General features: G+C 42.0%; 1 protein-coding gene across 1 annotated transcript in view; it reads left to right on the plus strand.

Moving 5' to 3' along the window:
- The first annotated feature begins 3,637 nt into the window (after positions 1-3,637).
- The window catches only part of LOC119487026 (synaptic vesicle glycoprotein 2B-like), a 68,527-nt gene continuing 48,927 nt past the window's right edge, over positions 3,638-23,237 (plus strand). Inside the window, exon 1 of the mRNA XM_037767654.1 lies at positions 3,638-3,845. The gene's annotated coding sequence lies outside the window, so the exon portion shown is untranslated. The remainder of the gene's footprint in view (positions 3,846-23,237) is intronic.

Raw genomic sequence — 23,237 nt, forward strand, 5'->3', positions numbered from 1 at the left:
ACATGTGTAACTGTTTTGGGACTGTTGGGAAATTTCAATCCTAAATCCTTGACACTGTGAGATAACGTGTCAACATCTTTGTTGGCCTGTGATCGGTTGTGTAGATCACCGTAGACTCTTCATAATATCAGAGTCAGGTTTTTAATTGTGAAGTGTGTCTCCTGTTTCTCAGACTGACCGCCTGGTTGACTGGCTGCCCGATTATGTCCGATATAATCCTCTGCCATCAGCTTTATACTGCAGTGTCACAGTATGCTGCTGGGATTAAGGATCTTCCCCATCCCCTGCGTGTGTGTGTGTTTGTGGACATCTATTGCTTTCTACTCCTGATCTACTGACCACAGATCAAACCAAACCTGCCTGCAAAACAACTGGTGTAACTTTGATAGGAAGGAAGGGGATTAAGGCCAGTTGGTTCAAACCATATGTATATGTCTGAGGGGTGATCTGTGACCGAATATAGAGAGATGGACCATATTATAAAATATGTTTTCAGCTGCTCGGCTCTATGAGCTATTTAATATGAAATCATCAAAGTTGCCTTCAGCAGATCAAATATTTAAACAACACAAAGTAATCCGTGATGTCAGCAACATTTTGAGCTCAATCCCTTCCCTCCTCAAAAACCAAGTTCTAAGATCTTTCCAAAACTTTTTGATGCAGAAGACCATACAGGTGAGCAATAGTCCAGGTGGCTTAAACTTAAAGATTTAACTACTTGTCCCAGAATGTGTGCTGGAACATACGAAAGGCATTTTCTTGCCATGGAGATGCCATTTCCCAATTTCCTGACAATTGTGTCAATGTGCTCTACCCATGCTGCTGAACCATAATTTGCACTTTATGATGATCCACTTATTTATTGTTCTACTTGTGACTGAATGTTTTAATGTTTGTTTTTCACTGCAAAGAGCTGCTAAACTGTTTTTCGTTGTTTTCAATGACAATGACAATAAAGTATATCTATCTATCTATCTATCTATCTATCTATCTATCTATCTATCTATCTATCCATGACAATTGACTGTCTATAGTTAGTCCCAGTAATGTGACCTTATCCACCTGCTGTATAGGTTCACCATCCAAGTGGAGATTCAGTGTGTGCATAGATGACAGCTTATGACTAGATCCCAGAATAATAGATTTGGTTTTTGAGATATTTAGTACCAATTGTTTTTGTTATATCCACTCAAAGACCAAGTTTAATCTTCAAGATAAAACTTGGTCTAGTTCTCCGCTAGTATTTGCTGCTTAATACAATGTTGAATCATCGGCGTACATTTGTATACTCGCTTTATGCAAAACAAAATGGTAAGTCATTTGTGAAGATGGAATACAGGAGAGGTCCAAGACAGCTGCCCTGCGGCAGGCCACAGTCAAGCCCCTTTACAGTTTTAACATGCTGCCATTATAATACACCCTTTGTGTTCTGCATGAAAGATAATTCTTCATAAATGTGACGGCACTTGATCTAAATCCATAGCGTTGTAGTTTACTAATTAAAAGATCACGATCTATGATCAAATGCCACGCTGGAATCCAGTAACACTGCACCTGTTATCACAGAGTTATCTATCTCTTGGTCTGGATTTGGCAGTATACTTCTTCATGGGAGCATGGTTGTCGACAATCCTCATAAAGATGTTCATAAAAATATGTGAAGAAGTCTCAGGCTCCTTTGTAGCATACACATCGGCCCAGTTTACATTCATGACATCCTCCAAAAAACGTTCAGAGATGAATTTTTTATAGATTCTCTTATTAATAATGTTGACACCACATTAGGGATTTTGGTTTTCCTGATAATAGCTATAATGTTATGGTCACTGAACCCTACAGGTAGAGAGACTGGTTTAGTGCAGCGCTAAGGAGCATTTGTGTAGATACGGTCAATGCAAGTGGCAGATGTATAACCAGCACTGCTAGTAAAGACTCTGGTCGGTTGAGAAATTATCTGTGATAGATTACAAGCATCGACTAATAATACCATCTTGTTTTTCATTGGCCATTGACTTGCAAGCCAGTCGATATTCATGTCCACTAATATGAAAATGTCACCATTCACATGTGCAGCTCTGTCGATTAGCTCACAGAAGTCATTCAGATAATGAGTATCAGTTCCAGGAGGCCTGTAGCAACAACCTATCAAGATTGGTTTTAAGTGAGGAAGATGTACTCTAACCCATAGGGATTCTAAGTTATTTGGCATGAGCTCAGCCCACAGTGTTGCAGGGAAATTGTTTTATATATATATATATATCGCTACTCCACCTCCTGAAGATGTTATAGCCATCAATAGCTACCTCAGCATTCTGGATGGTAACATCCAAGTGGGTCTCGGACACAGCCAAGATGTGGATGGTGTTATTCTGAGTGAGACTGTTCAGTTCATGTACCTTTATTTCTGACACTGCAGATATTCAGATAAGCCATCATAAGGCTCTTTGTAGGAGATGTTAACATGCTGAAATTCATGACTTGAAATATATCCTTACATTTTTCAGGTTTTTATAAACTGTGGTGACATTCAGTGGTTTGAAATAAATCACAGAAAATAATATGAAAATATATACATGATGCAATTATTGCTTTGGAGTTCTTTATTTTTCCTCTCTCTGCTTGAGGGCAAAGTAAACACCAGAAACATCAGGCAGCATCTGTGTGTGTGTGTGTGTGTGTGTGTGTGTGTGCATGCATGATTTGGCTGTTTCTCTCCCAGCTTGAACTAAATTACTAATGAGCACACAATAGGTGCTCCATGTGGTCTGCCTCTGGTGCAGTGTACACACACACACACACACACACACACACACACACCAACCCGTTCTGGTCAGGAACCTTTGGCGTCACTTTCTAATGCACTGGGTAGCCCAGCGCGTCAAACTATAATGCTCCACTACGGTCGCCGTAAACACGTTGTGAATTCAAACAAAACCACTTGCTTTGGTTTAGACAACAAAAGGAAAACAGACTGTGGTTTGGGTTAAAATGACTATGTTGTCGTTTTCAACCATATCCGTGAGAGATATTCCAAAAGAAATAATAGCTTATTCTGCCACTGTTGTTTGGCTCAGTGAAAAACAAAGCTGTCATAATAACGGATCTTCTTTACGTCAGTGTTGCAGAATTTCTGTGTGAAAAGGGCTAATGGTGGCGCTTAAATGCAAAGAGATAGCATTGCCGTAGTTAGCTGAATAAAGAAAGGAGGGAATGAATGTGGTGAAACATGAAGAAAGCACGTCTAACTAAACTGAAACACGCACACAGAAGGTCATCATTATACAGTATATCTGTGTAAAGCTGCAGGACTTTTCCATCATTGTAGCGGAAGCATCTCATCAAGAATCTCCGCTCTCGAAGTCAACACATCTGTCACTCCCTTACTCCACCTCCCACTCCATCTATCCGTCCCTCCCTCCCTGCCTCCTTCCATCCATCCATCCATCCCCCTCCCACCGGCTACCCATATGTCTCTTTCCTTTCAAAGCCCACCCCCGCCCCCGCCCCAACCCCTTCTCCCCTGACCAGTAAGCCAAATGGCATGTTCTTGCACGTACTGCAGTACAGAAGTGGACTGTACCATTGTACATGTGGTGGGTGGGTGGCAGCAGGGAGGAGTGCTGCAGAGAGAGAGGGAGGGAGAGAGAGAGAGAGTGAGAGAGAGAGAGGCTGGCACTATCCGTTGGCCTAATCCCTCAGCCCTGTCTCTTGTGTTGATGCTCTTTATAGATACAGTGTAGAAACTTCAGACTAGAATGATACGGCTACGAATGGATTTTAAGATAGATTTGTTGTGAGGTCTTGACGCCATCGATTGGATATAAACTTCAGTTTGATCTGTTCTGGTAAGAGAAGTTATTTTCAATGCTAGGTTGAGTTGTTTGTGTTGTAGTTGACTTGGTTTGTATAGCAAAAAATTAGTCTTGACCCCAAAATTATCTTGGGATTTGATTTATTTTAAGATTTAGGGGAATAATCTGATATTTAAAATGATTATGGAGTTTGTTCTATGGCTTAACTAAGTGTAATTCTCAGATAAAATGCAGTATCACCATGTTTTATATGATTTGTAAGTCTTGACTCCGGACTCCACGATGAGCAGAGGAGATAACCTACTGTTTAGAGCACAGGCAGATCAGACAACAGAACTTTTGCTCCAATGGTAGATGACCAGCTGTATGTACACAGATTGTACTGTATAGGCTAATGCAGAGAAAACACACTGTGAAGAGAACAAACATTGTGAAGGCAATCAGTTTAGAGTCCTTAAAAAGGTGCAAAGTAAATGGGGACATAAATCTATTTATAAGAAGCAGGAAGCATGAAAGCTCCTGTTTTAGCTGGGATTGCTTGCCAACAGCATTATGTAATCAATGCACAAACACACACACACACGCACACACACACACACACACACACGCACACACACACACACACACACACACACACACACATACATCTCACGTTACATTCTTTTTCTTGCAATATGTACACTCCATTTAATAGCATGAGCATTTTTACAATGGGTTAAGGACTTTTGATGTGCCACTGTTGACTCATTTGCTGTGTAACATGGACTTCACATCAAAAGGTGAACATTTAGCAGAAAAACAAGCTGGGCTTTGGTCTCTGGGTCCTTACCGTGTTCCACAACTGCTCCATGACAAAGCGTCTTGTATGGTAATTTGTGTACAGTCACCCAGAGTGTACATGTGTCAGTGTGGTAGACGTGTCCTCAGCACCCTTTGGTCTCAAAGTTATGTTAACCGGTCAAATCGGGATTGTGTTCCTTCAAATAGAGTCCAAATGTTGTAGAGTGTCGTTTAAAAGAAATTATTATGTGTTACCCCAGGTGAAGGAGTTCAAGTACCTCGGGGTCTTGTTCGCGAGTGAGGGGACTATGGAACGTGAGATTGTCCGAAGAATTTGAGCAGCGGGGGGGGGCAGTATTGTATTTGCTTTACCGCACCGTTGTGACGAAAAGAGAGCCGAGCCGGAAGGCAAAGCTCTCTATCTTTGTTCCTACTCTCACCTATGGTCATGAGGACTGGGTCATGACCCAAAGAACTAGATCGCGGGTACAAGCGGCCGAAATGTTTTTTTCAGGAGGGTGGCTGGCGTCTCCCTTAGAGATAGGGTGAGAAGCTCAGTCATCTGTGAGGGACTCGGAGTAGAGCCGCTACTCCTTTGCGTTGAAAGGAGCCAGCTGAGGTGGTTCGGGCATCTGGTAAGGATGCCCCCCCCTGGACGCCTCCCTTGGGAGTTGTTCCAGGCATGACTAGCTGGGAGGAGGCCACGGGGAAGATCCAGGACTAGGTGGAGAGATTATGTCTCCACACTGGCCTGGGAACGCCTCGGGATCCCCCAGTCAGAGCTGGTTAATGTGGCCCGGGAAAGGGAAGTTTGGGGTCACCTGCTGGAGCTGTTGCCCCCGAGACACGACCCCGGATAAATGGTTGAAGATGAAATGAGTGAGTGATTATGTGTTGACTGACCTCAAAACATCAACAGAATTGGCCAGTCCTCCAAACTTTGTCACTTCCAAGTTCAGTCTGGACCATTTTGGTCATATGTTGGCACACTAAGTCATGGTTCCTATACGATGTGTGTCCTAATGACTTTGTTGATCCCCTGACTTTCCCTACTTGTACCACTAACGGGTTGACATTTTTGTTTCGGGTTGAAATGCCGCGACAACTGTTGAATGGATTGTCATGAAATGTTAATTTCATGTTCCCCTGAGGATGAGTTGTAGTCAATTTGCTGCTATCCCCTGACCTTTCCTTTAGTGCCATCATCAGGTCAAAATTTGAATTTGTCTAATACTTCGGTTGGATCATTGGCATGTTATTATCGTCATTGCAAGCATGTTAGCATGCCAAAATTAGCATTTAGCCATACAGCAGTGCACAGTCTCACAGAGCTGCGAGCACGGCTGCAGACTCTTATAGGACCCGATCTTACACCCTGCATAAAGTGGCGCCCAGCGCACAGCAGCACAACTGTCATTGCTAGTTTCAGGCCGATGCAGTAGTCATTTTCACACCCAGCGGCCACATTGTGTAAGAAGCAAAAGTACTTGCGCCCATCTGTGCGCCCATGGCGGGTTGGTCTGAAAATGAGGTGTGGTCAGACCCATTGTGCCATCTTGGAGGCAGCAGAAAGCGATTGACCAACAAAAAGCTGGTCTAAAGTCTGCCGCAGTATTTTACTGCAATTGAAAGGGCACATTATTCAGATAGTAAGATGCGCCTAGATAAGCAGGTTCACAACGCGTGCACAGTCTGTCTGTTACACACAGGCACACGCAGCAGCGATTTCCTCCTCAGTTAAATAGGTCATCAGTGCATTTTCTCATATGCAGTCAAATGGAGTTGCTGATGGGACAAGAGGATGGGAAGACGCCGGAGGCATAGGGTCCGCCAGCCAAGGATCACATACCTGACCCTTCCCTCCCTTCACAATATGCTACGGCATTAATTCAGCACCCCCTCATCAAGGGACGACTACGAATAGTAAACTGAGTGCCCTCCTAATCAGTATACAAAATATGAAACGTTTTAGGTTGTACTTATATTATTAGTATTATACTAATTGTTATTATTATAACATTTATTATTAATATTATTTATTAGAATTAGATTCCAGTGATGGTTGCGTAGGATTGTTTCCAACTCGTGTGATCATCATCAATGTTTCCAAAAGCTCCAGAGCATTGTAAAGTACAAAAGTCAAAATGTATTGAAAAAAAGATGGATGTAATCATTTCCAAAATTCATAAAATGTTTTTATATTACAAAAGAATATGCTTCAACCCATATTTGTTGGTGTTTAGCCTTTCAAAACCAACATTTTCACTGCAAAAAAAACCTCACTTCTCCAATTTGTCGAAACTGCCATATAAATAGCGATGTGCCCGGTGCAGGCGTACCTTGCTTTTAAAGGGAATGAGAAATGACACTCTGATTGGTTTAGTTTATGTTACGCCCAAAACAAACCTATGATTGATTAAGAGACTAAATAAAGCCCCTATACCCCTTACCTTGCGCTCAGATTATGCAATGTTGAATGAGCAAAAGAGGAGTTGGACACGCCCTATATGCACTTAAGCCATGCACTTTAGACCATGCGCTACAGATCGTTGACCCATCCACTCACACCGACCTCCATGTGACGATTTGCAACGTTAAATACAGAATCAAGGATGTCGCCACTCCCCGTAAAACTGTGTTAGAGGACGAGCAACCAGCTTTGGGCCACCCTGTCTCAGCCCTCATCGCCACCAGACCTTCCATAAACGGAAGGCTGGCTCATGGGAGACCGTTATGGAAAGGGCCGAGCCGGAGATGAGGTCCTCAAATGCATCATTGCTGGCTGGCTTGAAAAAGATGCAGCAGACATCGCGTCACTGTGTTCAATCCCTCCCGAGAACATGGAAAGGACCAAGCCGGTTGTTACAACCCCGTAGATGTCTAGGGATAAAGGAAGCAACAAGACTGCAGATGTAGTCAGGCAAACACTGCAGTTTATTGTTTAGCATACGGTGTCTAACACAAAAGCACAGAAAGATGAGCTTCTGTTGCTCCAAAATACAACACAGAAAGGAGTTAGGAGAGGCGTGGAACAAAGGAAGGGCTACTAGTGACGCCAAACCATAAAACAAACAAAATCAAACACACTTCCTAACCCATCTAAAAACCTCCTACTTACCTACAGCCAACAACGGCCGAAAAGAAACTAAAACTACCTGACTGCGCTTTATCTTATCTGTGTGAAACAAAATACATTTAGGCAGTCACCCATAAAGCTATTGTGGAAATAGACAATAAAACACTACATGTAACGCAACTATTGTAAGGGATGTATTGCTTGGCGGATCATGCAGGCTGCTGGCTGGGACCGAAGGCGCGAAAGGGGAAGAGGGGCCAGTCGTGGTCGGGGAAGACTGGGCGTGAACACAGGTGGGACGGTCCGGAGGTGTAGCCCAGATGCTCCAGAGAAGCGAGTGACGTGTTGGCCAGCCTTAATTGACAAAATGAATGAAATACTGCACCCCAGTTAAACAGACAAATACAAATACACAGGACGGTCAGACGTGGACGGTAACACCGGTGATGAGGTCAGTGAACACATCACAGGCTCACCTGTAATAAAGCAGCTGACATTGTGTCATTGTGTCATCCCCTCATCACCCGTGAAGAGATCGTTGAGTGAGAAATAGACATGCGTGTACTCCCCCTTCCCCCAGAGTGAAGTTGGAGTGATGTGTATTGGCTGAGCTGCCGTCCAAAATGTCAGTCTGAGATGGCGAGGGAGGGGACATTTGGCTGGGAAGACGCTAGCAAAACGCCCAACACACCCAGATAGTTAGCAACAGAGCCAGCTGTCCCTCCAGGTGAAATATCTTGTCATAATATTCCAGCGTCTCTCTGTCATGCAGCAGCGGCGGTAGAGGCTTCCTGCTCTCTGACAGCCAGATGACCACAGAAGCAGGTGAGCCGTCATCAAGGGGGGGACACCAGGTTAAGATGTTTCCGTGCAACCCTACACCCTAAGACGGCTCACCACCTTGTTCTTTGTGGAAGCGTGGGGCCCACAGCAGCCCATCCCTGGTGTTCATCACCAGCGGGCAGTCAAAGCAGGCGGTTCTTGAAGCGGCGACTCCATCTGTGGAGATGAGCAGACAGTGGACAAATCGGCATTCGCTGAAGAGAAAAAGGATAGCAGAGAGCGTGTGTATTGTCTTATTTACTGTGGGTCCGCATGTATTCGAGTAGACATGTTTGGCCAGCTACGCTTATGCAAACTTTCAGTGGGCGAATGTGTGCTCATGATTGGAGGAGAGTATTACCTATAGACTCCAGTAGAGGGCAGAGCCTGTGTGAGTTAGAACTTCGTCTCCTGCTACTGCTGTGGTGTCTTTTCTCATTCCCTGGTCGAGATATGCTGCGTGAGTTGTAGTACGATGCTGCTGCTTTGTTTGTTTTAAATACATTTCAGACCGGCGTTCCTGTGTGCTGCACCGCCTCAGTGTTAAATGGGTGAGATTTTCAGCTTGAGGCTGCCAAGTACATATATACAAGGAATTTTTATACATCTCTCGAAACGCACTTAACACAGAAACAGTCATAACAGCTAGGAGCAAGGACAAAAGGAGAGGAAATGACAGAACTCTTATGTCTTCACAACGGTTCAGTAGAGCGCCCCCGTAACTGCTGACTCCGCATCTAACCGCCTGTACATCTCCCGCTCCATTTTACCCTCACTCGTGAACAAGACCCCGAGATACTTGAACTCTCTCGGGGGACACGGTCGTAAGCCTTTTCCAAGTCCACAAAACACATGTAGACTGGATGGGCAAACTCCCATGACTCCTTGAACAGTCCCGCAAGGGCAAAGAGCTGGTCCGCTGTTCCACGACCAGGATGGAATCCGTATTGCTCCTCCTTGATCCGAGGTTCGAAAATCGGTCGGCGCCTCCTTTCCAGCACTCTAGAATAAACTTTCCTTGTCTGTCCGGCAGCGTCCCCCACCATCTGATCCAACTCACCACCAGGTGGTGATCAGTTGACAGCTTTGCTCCTCTCTTCACCCGAGTGTCCAATACATACGGCCGCAGATTTGATGACACAACCACAAAGTCGATCATCAACTGTTGGCCAAGGGTGTTCTGGTACCAAGTACTCCCTCCCAGGTTTCTCCATCGTTGCCCACGTGAGCGTTGAAGTCCTCCAGCAGAACTATAGAGTCCCCAGTCGGCACCCTTTCCAGGACGCCAGCCAGAGACTCCAAGAAGGTCGGGTACTCCGAGCTGTTGTTTGGTGCATAAGCACAAACAACAGTCAGAGACTTCCTCCCAGCGACTCGCAGCCGCAGAAAGGCGAACCTCTCATTCTCTGGGGAGAACTCCAACACAGCTCGTGAGTATCCCCACACCCACCCGGCGCCTCTCACCCTGGGCAACTTCGGAAAAGGAAAGAGTCCAGCCCCTCCCCAGGAGTATGGTTCCAGAACCAGAGATATGCGTGGAGGTGAGCCCAACTATATTTAGTTGAAACCGCTCCACCTACACCACCAGCTCTGGTTCCTTCCCCACCAGAGAGGTGACGTGCCACGTGCCAAGAGCCAGTCTGTGATGCCGGGGATCAGCTCGCCTAGATCCCCACCTTTGCCTGCCGCGCGGCTTGCATTGCACCCGACCCCAATGCCTATCCCTGTGGGCAGTGGGCCCACAGGGTGGCGGCTCCATGTTCTTTCTTTGGGCTGTGCCCGGCCGGGCCACCAGACGCTCGCCGTCAAGCTCCCTTCCCAGGTCTGGATCCAGGAGGGGGCTCCGGTTTCCTTATTTCGGGTGTGGTTTCACAAGTCCGTTGGGTCCGTATCATCAGTGTCCACTGTATAAGTGGTATTGACATGATTCAAAATGGAATGTGTTTCTGTTTATCAGTATAAAAACAGGTCTGATGTATTTAATTCAAAAAGTTTTAGAATACAAATAGTTGCAATGACATCTAAGAGTACAAATGGTAGTAAGTATATGCTTAATTGCTGTTACCAAAAGGGGTCCTTGGAAAATGTTCTCCCCTGTAAGGCTCCCTGGCCCCAAAAAGTTTGAGAACCTCCGATTTAATGTAGTGGTCCAGTTTGTTATTATCCCTGGTGGGACACTTAATATGTTGTCTGTATTTAGGTGGCTCTTTGCCGAGGTTTGCACTCTTAAAGTCCCCAAGAACGATGAGCAGGGAGTCTGGATGATTTTTCTCCAGGCTAGTAATCTGGTCAGCCAGGTATTGTAACGCCTCACTAACACAGGCCAAAGTTGGGATGTAAACACCGACCAGAATGAACGAGGAATACTCCTGCGGTGAATAAAATGTTTTGCAGTTTATGAAAATAGTCTCTAAGTGAGGACTGCATGTTTTCTTCAACACTGTCACATCTGTTCACCAACTTTTGTATATGTAAAAGCAGATTCCGCCTCCTCTCGTTTTCCCCGATAGTTCCGTTAAGCGGTACGGCAGATGGAGTGAAACGTCCGGGATGTGCTCATCGAGCCAGGTTTCAGGGAAGCACAGGTCGGCGGATCATCAAAAGTCTGTATTTGCTGTCTCAGTTTAACAAGCGCAGCAGCTCGTTTCCTTCGTTTGCGTCTCCTGGTAATCCCATAGAGAGCTGCTGCTCCTCCACCTAAAAGCTCTGTAAAACTTTCCGGTTGGATGAAAAACGGTGGAAAAGTTTAACAAGTTTCTTGTCGGATGTTCAAAAGTTCCTCCCTGGTGAACGTAACCAGAGAGGGAGAGCAAAAATACTAGAGGGCGCAACACCGAGGCTGCCAATCACGGCGCCATCCTGGGTAACTTTGATATCTTCCCTGCAAAGTACAGACTGACTGTGAGAGTGTTTCAGGCAGCCACGGTACCCTCGTATTGGTTGGCTTGTTGGCTTCATATTAGAATATTTGTGACAAACATAACCAGTTGTCATTACCCGCAAGGGTTGAGATTGCCACTCCACATTGCATTTGTATGTTAATTTTTTTAAACATTTTTACAGTCTCAAAATAAATTGTCCTTTGACTTGTTAACAGCTTACATCTCTGTCTCCATTTTGGGGCTTACCGGTGCTGAAGGGGAACCCACTGAGAAATAAAGTGAGAATTTGAGTCTATTCAATGAAGAGTGTATTCTTTGGTAGAGTCTCATGGTGACGTTTTCAATAATTTGGCCTGAAACCAGACCTGGTCGAGTCCTTTTCTGGCTTGATCACAGTTGCGTGGTAAAGCAGTACAGATTTTTAAAATAACTTTGCACTTACACCTGTATGTCAATACAAAAACAGTAGGCCTATAACTGACAAAAATGAAAGCAGACATGTTCAGTGTGAGGGATTACTACCTGCAAACTGAATTTCATAGATAAATAAAACAGCAAAATGGAAGATTTGTGGTAAACATCGAAAAAGAATGGCATGGTCCTTTAAATCCAGCTGATAGCTCATATTTGATGATGCTGCTGTACCAGAGTGCAGCTTACTTCTGCTGCGATTTGATACAGTAGACTGCACTGTACCTAAAGTGTGTGTGCGTGTGTGTGTGTGTGTGTGTGTGTGTTTGCATGAGGTCTCTTCCCGCTGTAGATAGAACGCGATGCATTATTAATTTTGTCTAAATGACTGGGCTGACTCTGTAGCCTTCTCTCCAGCTTCCTCTCCTCACATCCATCATGGGTCTGAGCAGGGCTCTTTCTGCTCACACAGTTTATCACATCAGTTTCTTTCCAAAGTCAATAAAATGAAAAGGTCGTCATGAAAACAGACTTCTTGTCAAATAAGAGGTGTGGCTTCTCTGTTAAAGTATGATATGCATCTCCACTCCACTCCTCTCAATTCACAGGCATGTGGAGTGTTGTCTAGAGTTGTGTATTGTGTTTTCCGTAGTGTTTCCTGACTGTAATGTTTGGATTGACCTTGGGGGGAGGGGATTTTGACCTATGGAAACAGCTATACATTGCCATCCCCATCTCATAGAAATTACATTTATACAAAACTAATTTAAATGAAATTAAATTAAATGAAATTAAATTAAATTACATTTATTTGTATATAGCGTCAATTCACAACAGAAGTTATCTCGAGACGCTTTATATATAGAGCAGGTCTAGACCGTACACCATAGTTTAGAGACCCAACAAGAGATGCAACAGTGGCAAGAAAAACGTCCTTTTAATGGATAGAAACCTTGGGCAGAACCAGGCTCTGGACGGGCGGCCATCTGCCTCGACAGATTGGGTAGAGAGAGAGAGAGAGAGAGAGAGAGAGAGAGAGAGAGAGAGAGAGAGAGAGAGATGCACAGCAACCATAATAATAGCACAACAGCTATAAGTAACAACACAGTAATATATAAACACAATGAATTACAGTAGCAAAAGTACAGGCAAGACTGTACAATACAGCTCCCATGATGTTGTACATCTATGGATCCAGGCTTATGACTGATGTCCTCCAGTGCCATTCTGCCGTAGTGTGCGTAGTGCTGGCTGTAGTGCTTTTAGCTGTCGCCATCACAATGCCATAGAGAGGCACAGCAGCGCTATAATACATAACAAGACTCGGTCAAACGGAGTATATGTCTGGACCGTATATGGTCAGTATGTGAATTTGTGGCTAGACGGTGGTCATGTCTATGATGTTTTGTGAAATTTTTTTTCCAGTTATATCTTCTATATCTCACTTATAAACAAATGACATTCAGTAATAGTAAATGGTAACATTTACTAGTCAGTATATTATACATTTTATACAAGGTGAAAAGGTATTAGCATGACAGACAGTATGCAAGGTTAACAGTATTTCAGTTTTTTATTAAAGCATGTGTATCAAAAGCATTCATCATATAAGTGGTGTGTAACAATATATACATACTTCACTAAAGTGTATGTCATCACTGATGTTGTTGTTGCCGTATTTATTCCTAGATGGAGTGTTAATGGAGCAGCTACAATGTTAGCATAGCCTGGCACTGATCAATCAGAACTCCATTCAGAAAACAAGCATTTTAAAAGTTGTTTGATTGTCGTCTTGCGGACAGACTTGAAAAAACATCAGCATCATTATGTAGCATGGAGGAAAGCAACTTTTCAATCTGCTCTGTCTGCAGTCTCTCCTCCTCCGCCGCTTTAGACAGGCATGGTTAGCTCGGTGGTTAACAGCTTACTGTAAACACGTGTAAGTTATTTAGTTGAGTTGTGACTGACTTTAGTTCCCTCTAGTGAGCTGTGATCCAGTGTTCAGTGTCCGGGGAGTTTATTGTGAAGGAACGGAAGGTGTGAAGCGGTGATGCGCTGCAGATTGAGCCTCTTTGTTATTCATTTATTATCTTCATAAAGTATCATAAACCCTCGGCCACACAAGCTAAAACTAAAGCTGGCAGTAGGCTGTGTAGTCAGACTGTTTAGGTTAGTTTGTAACATATTTTACCTGTAAACTCATCAGCTGGCTGAATGCAAACAGCCCCTCTTCCCTCTATCAAACCTAATGTTACTGCAGCAGAGGGAGGAGGACAGAGGACAGGAGGACAGAGGACAGAGGAAGGACTGATACTGACTGATGTCTGTGTTCTTCAGTCTTTATAAACTTCACTTAGTATTTTCATGTCAGGAATATGATTTATTTTATTAACATGTTAGATTGTTTCCAGTGAGATATTAAGGAGTTTATATGGTGACTCTGCTGTAGTAAACATTACTGTTGCTGCTCTAGAAACAACATTTAGCCTAGTTATATTTTAAATACAGTATATGTATAGCTAATATGCACACTTCAATATTTGTTTATTTATCACAAGTCACATCATCATCGTAATAATCAACAATGTTATCGCACATGTCAGATGTTCCTCATATGGTGCAGGTCTAGTGTGAGAGGCTGTCCATGCGTATTATGAGAGTTATGTGGAAGAGTTTAAGTGCCAGTTCTAGTGCTACTGCTTTGACAAAAGTCAACAATAAGTAATATTCTTATTAGGAATAAATTTGCCTCCTGCGTGAACTGTGCATTGCTGAATATGGTAGGCCTATGCTACTGTATTTTAACATCGGTCATAATGGTGGTACTTGGAGAGACAAATATTTTCTGAGGTGGTACTTGGTGAAAAAAGTTTGAGAACCACTGTTCTAGAACATGCAGTGACTTGGAGAGCTCCATGAATGAATATAGTACAGAGTTTTAATTGTCTATTATTACTATTATTTACAAATTACCACACGTTTCTTAACCTTTCTCTGTTTAAAATAAATATAAATGATATTTACAATGAAATGAAATGGCCACTAAAAGGCAAACTCTATGTAGAAAGAAAGAGCTGACAGCAGCAGCTGCAGCAACAGAAACACAGTAGACACGCAGGTGAAATGCAGCTGGTGTGAACGCCCGATGCGTGAATCACACAGCCACCATGCCACACAGCCGCCATGCACTCCTGACGTTCCTGGTGTGTCCGAGGCTTAACACTACGTGTTTTCAAGTCTTTGACCACAGTGAAAATGCCTAATTAGAGGGAAAAAAACAGCTAAATAAAGACAGACAGTCTCAGCAGGATAAACCTCTATTCAATCCTCTCCTGCTCTCCGTCATCACCTATGCTGTGTTTAAATTTAGGTCGCACAGTCACTGTTTAGCTGCTCTCATTTCATTATTTTTCAGTTTCTATCGTCAGACAACTGAAACATGTACAGTAACAGTTAGTGTTTAACAATGTTTCTTTAGCGAACATTTGCCAGCAATAACACATGCGTAAAATTAATTCGATTTATCAAATGTACATCTCTTCAAAATGTCTGGTTTACCTATTCATGATAATATGAGCTGATGTGGACATGTCAGTAAAACTTGTTAGCAATGTTCATTTACACACAAATTTGTTATTATCACAGTTTGCAATAATATGTCCTTTTTAAAAAGTGGGTCCCCAGAAAAAATATCTAATAATAATAATAAAAAGAATAACTGGGAAACACTGCTGTAAACGACTTAACTTGGATTTTTGAATGAGGGAGAACAATGTGGAAAACTCATATCACACAGAAAATAAATAATATCAAAGGAGATTATTTTTCATATGTTTTAAAACATGTGTGGAGAGTATCATTTAAATCCATTAAAATGTTGTTGATCACATTGATGGGCTGGATATCAAGGCACAGTTAGGGTCTGAAAAGTGTGACATTTGATTGGCATCTCTACTGTTGGCAGACAATGTCGCTCATCTGGCTTCACTAAACTTTGCGTCGTACACTTTGTATTGCTTCATCTCTGAGTTCGAGGCCAAAAGTGAGGATAGTGTGATGGACCAAAGGTTTGGATGCACTACCTGACGTAATCTCAGTGTTGTACCAGACGTTGGTGGTGAAAAGAAAGCTAAGTCATAAAGCATCATGGGTCTTGATTAACAGGTTGATATCACTCCAACATTGGCGACTGGTAACATGGTCATGTATAAGTAGCTGAGATAGCTGAATTTTTGTGATAGAGTGAGGAACTCTGCAATCTGGGAGGATCTTCTTCTGGAGCTGCTGCTTCTTTGCATCAAGGCGATCCAGTCAATCAAGGATGCCCTACTGGCAGGGTCTGAAATTAGCACCCGCCATCCGCCAAATGCGAGTAAATTGTTGGCAGGGGCGGGTGAAATCATCAGGACATCCGCCACTTTGGCAGGCAGGGAAAACGCTAGTTGAATAGAGAACCGTAGTTGTCCGCTTTCTTGGCATCTCATGCCACCGTGTATCGATTTCTCTTATTGATGCTCCAACAGTTACACTGCACAATGACGCGTACACACGCTATATCATGTATCATCAGAAAAAAAAGTGCTGAATAGCATGGCGCTACTAAACCACCCTATTTTTCCCTGATAAATCTGTGTTGAAATCAGCAGGATGAGTGTTCGTAACGTTAGCTGTTAGCAGCCGTTAGCAGCACAGTCCTGCTTGGATAAATAGCAGAGCTACTAACGTTAACGGAGGTGCCATTGAGTTATTATTATGAGGCGTTCACAGTCTGCTCAGCAAAATGACAATTGGGTGAAGGTAAACTACGTCATCATGATGTGTTCAAAAGTAATCTCGTAAAATTACGTTTTTAGCGAGAAACTTGAATAAATCCAGTTGTTTGAAGGAGATGTTTTCACATCAATATAAAATAAACAATAGAGAGGTAATATGACCTGTTTAACTTCATAACAACTTGCCAAGATTTTTTTTAATCAAAGCAAATATTTAAAGAGTCATAATCATTTGAATTGTGTGTTTTATGCAAATAACCACTCTAGATGACAATAACACAGCACAGTACTGTGTACAGTACCCTACCATGCTCAAAAAATAGGGCTCCCCCAGAAGCGACGGTGTAATTTGAACACTGTAATTTACCATGTCTATAATGTTTTTTATGTAAAATATATCGAACATTGAATGACATCAGATCTAATATGTTATTCCTTCACTTAGCGCAGAGATTTCAAAAGTGGCAGATACAATTTCTGAGTGGCAGAGAAGTGAAAAAAGTTAATTTCAGACCCTGCCTATAGGCATCTGTTTGACAATGTTCTGGGCAGAAATGACAGGGACAGTAGGACTACATCTACCAAGAGATCCAGGATTTTGTCACTAATGGAAAACCCACCAGATTGAAGGATGTTGCGGTCACCCTGACCTGGATAAGCGTTTAGAAAGTGGACCGATGGGCATGATCAAACATACACATTTATAGGATGCTGCTATGATAAAGTGTTATGTGTACTGTTTTTGCAAACTTCACAGATACTGATAGAGCGAGAACAGACTGAATCCAGAGAGCTAGCTGCTAGCCTGGAGGAAACCAAAGTTTCATCTAATATTCATGGACAAGCTGCACCTGCAAATTTTATAACCAGGCACATTTGTGTGTGTGTGTGTGTGTGTGTGTGTGTGAACCTTAAGTAAATAAATAACTCCTTTGTCAGCTTATTGTTCATGCTCATTTATTTTACCAATGAATCAAAGTTAAATATCAATAGTAATTAAGAATTAATATTATTAATACTACTATTTTAAGCATTCATAATTAATACATATTATTATTATTAATAATATTGAAGACATTGAATCATCATTTTGAAAAGTAAAAGGAGAAGTAGGCTGTACTCGCCCACTATATATCAGACCAGCTGTCAACATCTGGAGTCAGTGAACATTAGCTGCATGTCAAAGCTGTCTGGATTTTACACCTTTACACCCAGCTTTACCTCAACAATACATCCGTTTCAGTTTACAGACCATAAAAGAACAGTTATATGCTTCAATACAGATAACCAACCATTGTTATAAACAATTCAATTAAAATTCACCACTTTAACTACTGCAATCAAGGCTTTGAGACATACAAACATCAATTAAACAACCCAACCACCACACCCTTCCCTTTATGAACTGGAAAAACCTCATAGAGATCAAAAGAGTAAATTTTATGTTTTTAAATTAATATTATTGATTGCACAAAATGTAAGAAAACCATGAGTGCATAACATAACACTTTTGTGCATAATGTAATAAGTTATTACTTTGAAGCCAATTTTCATACAGTATAGGCCAAATGGTGGAATTACAACTTCCGTGTCTGTCACGTGACGCCATTTTACCCCAAAATACTTTTTTCCCATAGACTTACATTGGGAAAGAGACGTCTGTAAAACATTGTGAAGTAAATCAACTTCCCAGTATGTACACTTGAATAGTGGTGAATAATGGTTTGAAAGTTGTAAAATGCACTAATAGCTGAATCCAGGGTTATTTCCCTTCCTCTGTTCATGTGAATGAGACCCAGACTGAGTGGTTGGACCGAGGGCTGGGAGGAGGAGTTAAAGGATGCAGAAGCAGTGCAGAAGATCTGGGTTATTTGATAATCGGCAGTCGTGCAATTTTGGCTTCACGCGCCACTGAGCAACTTTCATAGAAATGAACGAGAGCCCGCCTCCAACGCTGTATCCAGTTCTCTTTATACATCCATGGTTTATGCATGCGGAGCAGAAATTCTCCCTCGCGAGGACGCTTTTCCGCTCACGGATACTGTTCTGTGCGCTCGTATCACGCTCCTGGTTTTTATGTGCATTGGTTATGAGACTGATTAAACACCATATTAAAGTCACAGGAATAATTACATATAGAACAATTATTTCACATGCTCAGAACCAGCCAGTATATCAAATTCAGCATCATCTCTGGTTCAAGGTTCTCATTTTGTAGTCCTGAAATTTGAGGCTTCATCATTGGAACTGACTAATTCCTCTAGACTACACAAAGTCCAGTTGCTTTATAGGTCCCATATTGTAAAAAGTGACATTTTCATGTCTTTTATATTATAAAGCTGGTTTAAGTACTATATAAATACTGTTAAACTATCAAAATGCTCAATATACGGAGAAATACACACAGTCCGTATTCAGAAATTGTGCGTTTGAAACAAGCCATCAGGATTTCTGTCAATTTGTGATGTCACAAATCTACAATATTTATACCATTACACGGTTTTAAATGTAAATATTCTAAATGTGTCCCAGTTTATTTCCTGTTGCAGTGTATGTAATTAACATCAGCTGACAGGAAGTAAACACGGACCTAAACTGTTGCCTAGCAACGCATTTCCGTGTAAATTCTGTTGAAATCCACTAAAACGGAGCGTTTCAGACAGAGGGTAAATACAGGTATGTTCAGGCAGACAATATGATGAAAATAAAGTATTTTTTTAACATTACAGCATGTAAACATGTTCTAGTAGAAACACAAAATACAAGTAAGAACCTGAAAATGAGCACGATATGGGACCTTTAAATGAAGGACTCCATGTGTGTCATGTAAAACTAGAAGGACTCCTCTGCTTTAAGAAGGCAAGGAGAGAACTCTTTTTTTTTTAATGTATACTATGTGCTGAATTTATTACATTATTCAAAAAATAGTTTTTATTTATAATGAAATAGTTTTCTCATAATGTAATAACTTATTAAATTATGCACAAAACTGTTTATTAATGATGTTATGCAATCATGGATTTCTTGAGCTGATTATTACATTATCATACATTATCATGAGCTTTTATTACATTTAACTTATTAAGTTATTAGATTATGTGCAGTTACAGCATCCTCCAGGTTGGCATTCTGAGTGAAGAAAAAGCTTCAATTCAACCTGCTGAAACCTGCAGACACACTGCTGACTCTGCTATCACATTAATTATGTGCTTTATTAGGAGAGCGACAGTCAGTGCAGGCGGATAAAGCTGGGTCAGTCATGTGATAGAGATGGACCGATGTGGGACAGACTAACTCGGTCTGTCCAGATTTTCATTTCCTGCTGGCCAGCTATCAGTAACAAAACAATCTATGGCTGCACCGCCGCTCATTACCATTCAGCTGTCAATAAAATGATTCACCACTGCTGAGTCATATCACACTTTCTTCCATTCTTTCTGCTTTTTTTTCATCTCTCTATCTCATTCTGGGTTTTTTTTCGCTCCCAGTCTGTTTTTTGGTCGTTATTGGTTCTTGAAACAGAAAATAACAAGAAAAGGACCATGACATTATTGAAATTATTATTATTATTATTATTATTCAAATTATATGCACTCCCATAGATAAACAGCACATTACAAAAAGAGATACTGAAAGCATTTTTATTCTCATCTTAGCCCTGTTTTTTGGAGACTCGGTTTTGCTGTTTTGCTGCTGTATCTGTGAGCACCTAAGAGGAGGTTTCATCTCAATCAAATGGGAGAGAACCCCAAAGAGTTATTGTATATTTTGTTTTTCACAGCAGCCATGTTGACATGTCATTGCAGGGTAAACACAGGTGTAATTATAAAGTTGATTATGACCCTGTTCCATTTAGGTGGGCCAGGGCCCTGATAGCCTATTGAGCATGCTGGCTCACTGGAATGGCTGTGACACACTAAATAAAATGGGACCATCATTTATTTCATCAGTTACACCGGTGTCCCAGTCTAAAATGCTTGTTTGAGCTGTTTGAAGTCAAAGTGACTTGCCGAGATTTTTCTTAAAATAGTCGATTGCAAGAGGTAGGATTAGAGCGACTCTAGAGCTCCTCTAGGACTGATGTTTGTTCTGTACAACATTAAAATAGTGTTCAGCAAAAGTAAATGTGACTAAACCAAGACCGTTTTAAAATGTAGTTTGTGGTGATAAAAAAAAAAAAATACTCGTACTCATGAATATCCAAATGACAAAACATTTATTCTTTAGATATTTTGTTCACGGTGGCCGGAAATCACAATTCAATAACTGTATCTATTTTGAATCATAGCTCTCTCTCTCTTCCAACTTCATATCCATTTAAGCCTGTAGATTTCTCATAGTTTTTTGATTTTTTTTTTTTTTTGGGGGGGTGGACGCCACCAGCCCCCCTCTTCGGAGGACTAAATTTACTTTGTTTTCATTCTTTTTCAAATGAATTGCCAATGAAGGTAAAGAAAAGTGATAATACTAATTATAATCACAATCTTAGTCAAACCATATTACTTAAAAACGACATATAAACAAATAAAAAGACAACAACAACAACAAAAAGCGTCAAGAGTAGACATGGACACGTACATGTAAACAGACAAATATCAATAATGACAGAAATCAACAAGCTGACAAACATAGAACAGAGACATAGAAAGTAAGGGGTGGGATTGTAATATGATAGTACATGATAGTAGTGACGGGGTGACATTAAGCTCACCGGCAGATTCAGAGGCAGGATCAGATATGAGAATATGAGATTTTTATTGAATTCCGTGATTTGGTTACTCTGTTTGGCGGAGACGGCTTTAGTGATATACTGTATGTTCTGAGAGGAGGTTCAGCCATTGTTTTATAGAGGAGGTGTCTGGATTTCCAAATGAATAGGAGAATAGTTTTCTTGGCGATAGCTAGAGCCACAAGTAAATATGTGTTGCTTGGTGTTTTAAGTCTGACAGGTCGCCAAGAAGGCAGATGGATGGAGATAGTTGGATGTTGCATGCAAAAAATTCTGCAAATTTAGTTATGTCTTTCCTAGGGCTGCACCGATACCACTTTTTTTCAGACCAAGTACGAGTAAAAGTACTTACATTTGGGTCCTCGCTGATACCGAGTACCGATACGAGTACTTCGCTGTGCCAAAAGACCCTCGTTAACAGCCAGCTGGAGGGTGTGAGCGACACACGGCAGGCTGGAGAGTCCCGCATACGAGGCGGTGCACCGCTCGCTCTAGGTCGGCTTGGAAAGGCTCAGGGCGAAGGTGGCTTGCGGCCGCAGCTTTACAGCGCTACCCGCCCGGACCTCGCAGCACACTAGCGAGTTATTCGTAAAGAGATGATGGAGGTTTGTGATGCCCTTGTCCCTCCAATTTTTGCATTGTATTGGTTGGGTAATTCTGAGATCTGGGTTTTGCCAAAGTGGGGTTAATGTGCACAGATGTGTGATATTTATCATATTAATTGCTTTCCACCAGGCTTGGAGAGAATTGGAAATGGTGAGGTAGTTAAAGCAGTTATGTTTTGTGATGGATTTGGAGAGGAAGGGCAGGTCTTTGATTGATCATTCTTCACATGCTGTTTGTTCAATGTCTAACCATGGCCCATGGGGGGGGGGTTGGGTGAAGCCACGTGGTGACATATGTCAGTTGATTGGCTATGTAGTATTGGTGAAAGTTTGGGGCTTCTATTCGTCCTAAGGATTCTGATTTTCGAGGGGTTGACCGTTTTCTCATAGTTATTTCCTGTTCTTCCTTCAGATATTTTATTTTATGTTCATGAAATTCTCCAGATAACATTTCATGCATGGTCTTCTGTTTTGTTCTCTGCTGGCAGCAGCATCTTCTCTCAGAGATGCTGTGGCAGATGTGGAGGGTACATACTCGGGGGCAAAGGATTGTGCAGCACCTGAACAAATAAGACAAAAATAAACTGTGTAATTCTCAAAGCACCACAAAGGGTGAACTGCACCCCTAACTTCTCTGTCTTGGTTCTCTTGTGTTATTTACACATATTTAAATTAGGTAATATGCATTTGACATTTCATGCAAAATTTGGCCCCTTTCTATGCAAATGAACCTCATTGCAAAAACAGTCCAATTCACAAAGATCAGCGCTAATAGCTACATGCAGTTACAGTGAAATTATTAGCCTCTTCATAGAGTTGGTGGTAACTGAAACGCATTTATAAGAGGAGTCACGTACACAATTTCTCCCGCTTCAAATCATGCCATCTTCTTTAATAAGTAATTTACCTCTTACAATTGTCCCTAATTACCTCCGCCAAGGCCAAAGGCCTAAGAAGGAGGTTATGTTTTCACCTGCGTTGGTCTGTTTGTCTGTCTATCTGTTAGCAGGATTACTCCAAAAGTTTGAAATGGATTTGAATGACTTTGATTTTTTGGAGGGGTGGGGTGTGGCACAATGAACAATCCATTCGTTTTTGGTGGTGATCCGGAGCATGATCCGGATTCAGGAATTCTTTTACGGATTCCAATCAGCCGGAGCATTACAACGACAGGGTATAACACATGCGCAATGAAACTGATGACGCGTTGATGACGCATGACCCCGCCTCCTTCCTCCTTCTGAGAGCAGAGAGATACGTGTATGGATGTGTGTGCAGGAGCTGCTGGCCGTCCGCGGTGAGAAAGAAAAAAAGCAATAGATGACGGGATGAGAGACAATGTAGTGTA

This window comes from Sebastes umbrosus, chromosome 4 (genome assembly GCF_015220745.1).
Source record: "Sebastes umbrosus isolate fSebUmb1 chromosome 4, fSebUmb1.pri, whole genome shotgun sequence".
Classification (NCBI taxonomy): domain Eukaryota; kingdom Metazoa; phylum Chordata; class Actinopteri; order Perciformes; family Sebastidae; genus Sebastes; species Sebastes umbrosus.